Source organism: Zootoca vivipara, chromosome 9, assembly GCF_965207765.1.
Source record: "Zootoca vivipara chromosome 9, rZooViv2.hap1.1, whole genome shotgun sequence".
Lineage (NCBI taxonomy): Eukaryota > Metazoa > Chordata > Lepidosauria > Squamata > Lacertidae > Zootoca > Zootoca vivipara.
Window position 1 is genome coordinate 12,372,973 of NC_142592.1, and position 7,744 is coordinate 12,380,716.

A 7,744-nucleotide genomic window follows, 5' to 3' on the forward strand; every position below is an offset into this window, starting at 1 on the left:
ATCACCTTCTGGTGCCTCCCCCCAGCACATGCGTCATGACGCGGGCAAAACGCCGCTGACGCCGCTGCATCCCATCCAGCTACGTCCCATCCAGCTTCAGCTACGGGCGCTGCCGCTGAAGCTTCCCATCCAGCTTCAGCTACGGGCGCTGCTGCCGCCACCACCACCGCTCGCTCGTTGCTCCCGGCGCTGGCGGCAGCGCGGGTGGCAGCGCGGGTGGCAGCGCGGGCGGCAGGCGGCGGGCAGGCTCGCCAGTGCCCCCTCCATTTCAGGGGAGCAGCCGCCCGCCAGGCTCCGGTGACGCGTGTGGAGGCGCGGGCCGGCGGCAGGCGGCGGGCCCGCTTGACAGTGCCCCCTCCATTTCGGCGCCCTAGGCCATGGCCTAGTTTGCATAAATGGAGGCGCCGGCCCTGATCATAACTGTATAAAAACAGCAGCATTATATGCATTATATTTGTCTTTTGCTGAGATTCCTGCATTGCAAGGGCTTGGACTAGGTCAGCCTTGGGCCTCTTCCAACTCTACAATTCTATGATTCTAGAATACACACACACCTCTTTCTATCTTGTCCCCTTCCTCTGATACCTCCAGTGCATTAAATTCTAATTTGTAAGCTCCTTGGGGAAGAGACCTGAACTTGTACGCCTGATAAGGTGCCATGCACATCAATGCTGTTATGCTGTTGAAATCATAACAAAAATAAAGCTCTCAGTACTTTGAGGTAGGCCACAAAAATTCTAATAATTCATCACTGATTCCTTGCCTGTTTCTGAAGCCTTTTAGAAAGTTCTGTTGAGGCACGACTTCACTGCCCAGGAAGATGTCCCAAGCTGCAGTTTGAATGACTCACCACACAGGGCAGCCATGCATCAAACCCAAGCTCCTTGGTTTTTCCCCTCGGCCACTCCCAGCCCACTGTGAGAATGATGGATGGACCTCACTACACATACCGGATTTTGAGCCAGTGACTGTGTGAAATGAGCCATTGAGGTCTACAAAGACACAGATTCATCTGTACCGACCCAGCCAATATCTATTGAAAATAGCCGGGCAGCAACCCAGAGGCATTTCTATTAGGAATTTTAGGTGCAGAGATACCAAAGGAGCGATTATTTATGTATGCAACAACAACAGCGGGGATACTACTGGCCTAAGAAACCAGAAAGAGAAGAACTTTAAGAAAGAATAGGGGAAATGCATTCAAGAGAACACTGTAAACAACTAAAAACTTTGGCAGGATTTGAGTAACGCTTGTAATGTACTAAAAGTTACGGGGGAAATGGATTATTTAAGAAAAATTAGGGAAATGACAAGGAAAGTAAGAGGGCTCTCAAACCAGAAGGTATACAAATAATGCAAAAAATCAAAATCAAAATCAAATATTACCTAAAAACGTATTGTCCAAATAAAAATCTCCTTGCGTAATTAAACTGATTCTTGTAAAATACAACGTGCAATTGTTGATTTATTAGAGTACACGAAAACTAATCAGGGTAATAGAAGGCTGTGCGTTAAACGTAAATAACAAAAGAACAATGAGAAGAATTGGAAGTCTTTTATTTAGAAATTCAATGAATGATTGTATAATAATGCAAATTCTAGTTTTGTATGCTTTCTTTCTTAATCTTTTCTTGTATGTATGTGTGTGTGTGTGTGTATACACACACACAAATACACACACACACACACACACACACACACACACATATACATATACATATACATATATATATTAATTCAATAAAGATGAACTTTTTTAAAAAATAGGGAAAATAAGAGAAGCAATTGAAATAAGATTGATACTGGTAACCACGGAAGGGCGGAGGGGAGTCGAAGGATTCAAGGAATCCTAAATGATGATGTAATAATAATAATAATAATAATAATAATAATAATAATAATATATTATTATTATTATTTATACCCCGCCCATCTGGCTGGGTCTCCCCAGCCACTCTGGGCGGCTTCCAACAGAAGAATAAAACACAATAATCTATTAAACATTAAAAGCCTCCCTGAACAGGGCTGCCTTCAGATGTCTTCTAAAAGTCTGGTAGTTGTTTTCCTTTTTGACATCTGTTGGGAGGGCGCTCCACAGGGTAGGCGCCACCACCGAGAAGGCCCTCTGCCTAGTTCCCTGCAACTTGGCTTCTCGCAACGAGGGAACCGCCAGAAGGCCCTCGGTGCTGGACCTCAGTGTCCGGGCAGAACTATGGAGGTGGAGATGCTCCTTCAGATACACTGGACCGAGGCCATTTAGGGCTTTAAAGGTCAGCACCAACACTTTGAAATGTGCTCGGAAACGTACTGGGAGCCAATGTAGATCTTTCAAGACCGGTGTTATGTGGTCTCGGCGGCCGCTCCCAGTCACCAGTCTAGCTGCCGCATTCTGGATTAGTTGTAGTTTCTGAGTCACCTTCAAAGGTAGCCCCACGTAGAGTGCATTGCAGTAGTCCAAGCGGAAGATAACTAGAGCATGCACCACTCTGGCTAAACAGTCTGCAGGCAGGTAGGGTCTCAGCCCGCGTACCAGATGGATCTGATAGACAGCTGCCCTGGACACAGAATTGACCTGCGCCTCCATGGACAGCTGTGAGTCCAAAATGACTCCCAGGCTGCGCACCTGGTCTTTCAGGGGCACAGTTACCCCATTCAGAACCAGGGAATCCTCCACACCTGCCCGCCTCCTGTCCCCCACGAACAGTACTTGGTGTTTAATGTCTGAATTTACATTTGCAATGTAAAACTTAATAATAAAAAAGATTTGGCAAAAAGAAGAAGGAAATAGCCGGGCAGGGTGCATGTGTGGAAAAGGTCATTGCTCCTTAGAAAGGCAATGAGATAAATGTTTGTGCAAAAACTATTTGTTCCTGCTGCTAAAATGTCATCGGTCTGTAATGTCCTCTAAATGTTAAAAAAAGAAGAGGGAGGGGGAAGCTGCCATTGGGTCTGAGAAGTTCATTTTCAATTATCTGTTAGTACAGTATGCATTTCCAGGCATTGGCAGGACTCTATTAAGTGTCTAATGTTTAAAGATCACTGGCATATCAATAAGCCTGCTTAATGAATCATGTTAGGCTCTTATTCATGCCCTGTTCTGGCCTGTTACAAAGTGTGCCTCATCCAGCTTTGGGTGCTTACGTCCGTTGACAGCACCCGTGTTGTTGGGATTGTTTTAGTAACAAGCTGGAAGGGGAGGTCATCTTGGGTCTGGTGAGGCAAGGGGGATTCATGTAGCCTTCCAAGGCTGTTCCTTCACAAAATATATATAGGTCAATTAAGATCATGGTCAATAAATATAAACTTCTTTGTACATTCCTGGATCAAATGATGCACTTCATAACCAACAGCTTTGGGGAGAGAGAGAATAATTTTCTGTTAACTGCCTGTGGCTTAGTGAGTTAGCAAACAGGATTGAATAAAAATAGGACAGTTAATCATCTTCTGTACAGACAGCAAAGCTGTTTGTGGCTTAGAGCAGGTCGTTCACCCTGCCGTCATTTCTCCGCTACTATTTGTTGTGTCTGTGCTCGAGTTGCAGTGAACCTATTGCCCTAGCGGTAAACTCAGACAAACATTCTATTCTCATCTCATTGGCATTTTGTCTTCCAAACACTCTCCGCCACGACGCACCCAGCAAATCCCAAAAAAGAAAAAAAAGGAGCTGGCTTGTTCCATCTCCGTGCTCGGTAACAATAGCACAAGGCCCATTGATCAAGATTCTGATGCTCAGATGCTGTGCAGGATGTGAACTCTGTGTTGATTTGGCACACAGAGTACCCTGAGCAATGGAAATGGAAAGGTTAGATTTCAAAAGGTAATAAACGGAATGATCTTGATATTGGCACAGATCCCGCGATAAGTTACGGGAGGTCACAGAAGGCAACATAATAGCAATAGCTTGGACCCGAAGGAAATTCATGCAAGGATTTTTGTGTGTGTGTGTGTATTTCCCCCCCCCCATGCCACTGTACCTCCCCCCCCCAAAAAAAGAAGCCTAGCTGAAGATTGTGGAGTCCTCCTGAACTACATTAGGATACTGATATGAGAAAGAATGGATCCAAATGGATCCAAATGAAGTGATCCTCTGCCCACTGCACTCCATCTCACATTCTTCAGTGGTGCCCCCAAGCCACAAGACAGGATTTTCGAGGGGCACAGGGGGCTGTAGGAGAAGAAAGGGAAAGGAAGCTTCCCTTCCATGAACTTGTAGAGTTAATCTTGGGGTTCAAGCTATTGCCTTCATTTCTGTTCTTCTTCTTGTTCTTCTTAAAATGATGATTTCTGTCAGGGAGAATTCGGAGGAGCAAGTGACAGAAGAGGCGGAGCAGGGGCTCGGGGATGCTTCAGCCGCCCAGAGACAGAGGAAGCGGAAGAGAAGGCGGAGATTAGCCATGAGGAGGAAGGGCTCAGGGATGCTGCAGAGTCCTTCAACCGCCCAGAGGCTCAGGAAGGGAGCTCAGACTCTGGAAGGGAGGGGGCTTTCAAATCAGCACAGACAAGGAGGGAAATGAAACATAAGGGTCAAAGACATTGTTGGTGCAGGAATTGAAGGAAGCTACTCCCCGAATCTGACTCAACGGGTTCGGACGCATAATCCTGAACTGTAGCTGTTTCTTGTACATGCGTACAAGGACTGTAAATATCAAGCTGACTGTGCAAAGGGGAGACACTACCTTTACAATTTCACAATTAACAACCCATACTTAAGGAGAATGAGTTAATGGTAAGCCCTACTGAGATCAATGGGACTTGCAGCCTAGTAAGATTATTTAGGAGGGACACAGGTGTCGCTGTGGTCTAAATCATTGATGATGATGATGATGATGATGATGATGATGATGATGATGATAATTTATTTATTTATACCCCGCCCATCTGGCTGGGTTCCCCCAGCCACTCTGGGCGGCTTCCCAACAAAATATTAAAATACAGAAATCCATCAAATATTAAAAGCTTCCCTAAACAGGCCTGCCTTGAGATGCCTTCTAAAGGTCTGGTAATTGTTGTTCTCTTTGACCTCTGGTGGGAGGGCATTCCACAGGGTGGGTGAGACTACCGAGAAGGCCCTCTGCCTGGTTCCCTGTAACTTGGCTTCTTGTAGTGAGGGAACTGCCAGAAGGCCCTCGGCGCTGGTCCTCAGTGTCTGGGCAGAACGATGGGGGTGGAGACGCTCCTTCAGGTATACTGGACCGAGGCTGTTTGAGTCTAGGACTTGCTGATTGGAAGGGTGGCAATTCCCACGACAGGGTAAGCTCCCATTGCTCGGTCCCAGTTCCTGCCAACCTAGCAGTCCAAAAGCACATCAAAGTGCAAGTAGATAAATAGGTACCGCTCCGGTGGGAAGGTAAACGGTGTTTCTGTGCACTGCTCTGGTTTCACCAAAAGTGGCTTAGTCATGCTGGCCACATGACCCAGAAAAACTGTCTGCGGACAAACATCGACTCCCTTGGCTAGTAAAGCGAGGTGAGCGCTGCAACCCCAGAGTCATTTACGACTGGACTTAACTGCCAGGGGTCCTTTCGTTTACCTTTTAAGATTATTTAGGATTGCAACTGTATAATTGCAATCTTCCTATACATGTTTACTTGGGGACAGGTCACACCATATTTAATGGGAATTACCACCCCAATCCCCTTTCAGACAAATGCACACAAGATTACAGTTTTGCTTTCTGGCAGAATCGTCACAGGTTGGCTTCAGAAAATTATACATTCCTACTCTTCTCTTAAGCTCCATCAGGATATTGTGTGGTTGGATTTGAAATTGTATTTTAATGTATGTTGGAAGCCGCCCAGAGTGGCAGAGGGGGGACCTGGCCAGATGGGTGGGGTATAAATAATAAGTTGTAGTAGTAGTAGTAGTTGTTGTTGTTGTTGTGCCAAACTTGTGCAAACTTGAGAGCCAGTGTGGTGTAGTGGTTAAGAGTGGTAGACTCGTAATCTGGGGAACCGGGTTCGCGTCTCCGCTTCTCCACATGCAGCTGCTGGGTGACCTTGGGCTAGTCACACTTCTCTGAAGTCTCTCAGCCCCACCCACCTCACAGGTTGTCTGTTGTGGGGGAGGAGGGGAAAGGAGATTGTTAGCCGCTTTGAGACTCCTTCGGGTAGTGATAAAGCGGGATATCAAAGCCAAACTACTACTCCTCCTCCCCCTCCTCCTCCTCCTCCTCCTCCTCCTCCTCCTCTTCTTCTTCTTCTTCTTCTTCTTCTTCTTCTTCTTCTTCTTCTTCTTCTTCCTCTTCCTCTTCTTCTTCTTCTTCTTCTTTGAAGCCCCACCCCCAGCAATTGAAGGAGGAATGGGAGTGAACTGAACATGCCTCTAAAACAGGGGTCAGCAACCTTTTTCAGCTGTGGGCTGGTCCACCATCCCTCAGACCGTGTGGTGGGCCAGACTATATTTTGAAAAAATAAATAAATGAATGAATTCCTATGCCCCACAAATAACCCTGAGATGCATTTTAAATAAAAGGACACATTCTACTCATGTAAAAACATGCTGGTTCCCGGACCATCCGCAGGCTGGATTGAGAAGGTGATTGGGCCGCACCCGGCCCCTGGACCTTAGGTTGCCTACCCTTGCTCTAAAAGATAGGTAGAAATTTGAAAGAAGATTTGCACATGAGGATATGAGGTGGTGTGGTTGCATTTACCTTCTCAATTGAGTTAGGTGGTCAAGGGCTCAGGATTAATTTCCTAGAACGTCCCCTTCCTATCCCATGCAACTACGTAGCTCTCATTTCCCCTTTTCAACCCCATTTATGAAACCATGTCTCTCTTCTGCTATTGTGCAACCTGCATTCTGCTTTGCTCCCCTACCCAATCCTGACTTCAAATCCAGCCTGTCGCTGCAGCACTGCAAATCCTCCAGTGGGGGGCTTGTGTGACGACACTCTTGCATTTTTATTATATGTGAGATTTTCCAATGCGGAGGCAGGAAAAGGAGTTACACACTTTTTGTCTCGTGTATTCAGGCCAAATCCCCAAAGAGAGTTATAGACAACACAGAGAGGGTGGAAGACAGAAATTAACCAAAAGAACTAAAAAAAAAAGATCAGTGGGAAACTCAAGATACATATGCCGCACTATACAAATTTGGAAATTAAAAAAGTGGAAACTCAATGAGCATTCCTATTAAATCAGTTCCACTTCAAAACAAAGTAGTACAAAAGTTCAAAATATGCGAAGTTCAGATGAGAGGAATTTTGGATCCATCCCCACCGCAGACTTATGAATTGTACATCCAATTCAAAAGTGAAAATAAATGAATTTGTGTTGACTATCTTGTCACCTAATCCTCTTGCCCATCAACCTGAACTATTTGTTGGTGAACGGCATATGATGCATCTAAGGACAAATCTACAACAGAGGACATCATTCAAGCAGAAAATTGTCTTGCTTGACCAATAATCACATTTCATGGCAATCAGCCTTTTAAAAAACAAAACATTGCAAAAGGCATAACAAATTTTCAGCTAAAACGTGGCATCGTCTATCAATCATCATTACTTCCTTTTTGTCTCCGGTCAAGAAAATATCTCAAACTGGATATGAATTTATATAATGAACCAAATAAGGCTGAAAGTCAGATTATCCTGTGATGAGACACTTTCAGCAGGATCAACGTGGAGCAAATTAACTGCTCAGCTCACGATCTGTAGCAAAATATTTTATTCCCAACATTTATTAATTATTCTACATATTTGCTATATGAATTGAGTTGTATGGTGTCCAGTCCATCTGAT